At 29.8% G+C, this 1,043-nt stretch overlaps 1 protein-coding gene across 1 annotated transcript in view; it reads right to left on the reverse strand.

Annotated features, from left to right (window-relative positions):
* Cdk5alpha (Cdk5 activator-like protein) overlaps window positions 1–1,043 on the reverse strand; it is a 181,232-nt gene that overhangs the window by 29,327 nt on the left and 150,862 nt on the right. The window lies entirely within an intron of this gene.

The following is a 1,043-nucleotide window of genomic DNA, read 5'->3' on the forward strand; positions in this document are numbered from 1 at the left end:
AATCATTAGTTTTCCAAGTTCTACAAGATAAGTTCTTAAGCGTTGCTAATTTCGAATTTCTATTTTCAAAGCAGAATAGGAATATGGTTGCCAGCTATAATAATAATAATAATAATAATAATAATAATAATAATAATAATAATAATAATAATAATAATAATAATAATAATAATAATAATAATAATAATAATAATAATAAACTGTCTTAGGGACACATTTGATCGCTCGAGAAGTTAATACTACAATGCATCTCCATCAGGTCAGATCAATTTACTTATCACATACTAATCACGTAAAAGCGGACTACGACCTGTCGAATGGCATTGGGAGTAATTGCAAGAGATCGATAGCAGTTCCAATAACGTCTCACAAGCCATGTTCTCAACTGAACGAGGAAGAATGGCTGGTCTTAAGTCTTGGGAGATGCTCCACGTATTGCACGAAAAGATAACGTTTTGTGCAGTTTCAAATAAAGAAATGTGATTAATTTTAAACAATTTGTAATTCTAAATTTGTGAAACGTTCTGGTTGCTCTTTTAGGTCTGAAATAATGCAGCCAACACGTTTCAATTGAATATATTTAAAAATCTACTTACCCTTAAGAGCAATTTTTTTTTTTTTTTTTTGCAAATGTTAATTTGAAAAAGTAAACCATATGCTACGCATAAAACATAAAATTAAGAAATCTATAAAAACAATATCTCGATTTGAGTTGTTAATAATACCATATAAAAACCTAAATGAATCTGGATTCTCTTATGAGACATAGACACTCGAATTCATATAAACTAAACAATATAAAAGACAGAAAAGGATATGAGATACTGCATATAATGTGATTGAAGGAAGTTCACAATATCATTAATATTGTGTTTAGGTATGAAAATGTGTATCCATTTCATCTTCAAACTAGGTGGCAACACACACATGAGAGAGAGAGAGAGAGAGAGAGAGAGAGAGAGAGAGAGAAGTCAAATATACGTATAATTAAAATTTATTTCGGTAGGCGCTGGTGACGTTATCAAGCATGAACATGATACATA

This window comes from Palaemon carinicauda, chromosome 14 (genome assembly GCF_036898095.1).
Source record: "Palaemon carinicauda isolate YSFRI2023 chromosome 14, ASM3689809v2, whole genome shotgun sequence".
NCBI classification, from domain to species: Eukaryota; Metazoa; Arthropoda; class Malacostraca; order Decapoda; family Palaemonidae; genus Palaemon; species Palaemon carinicauda.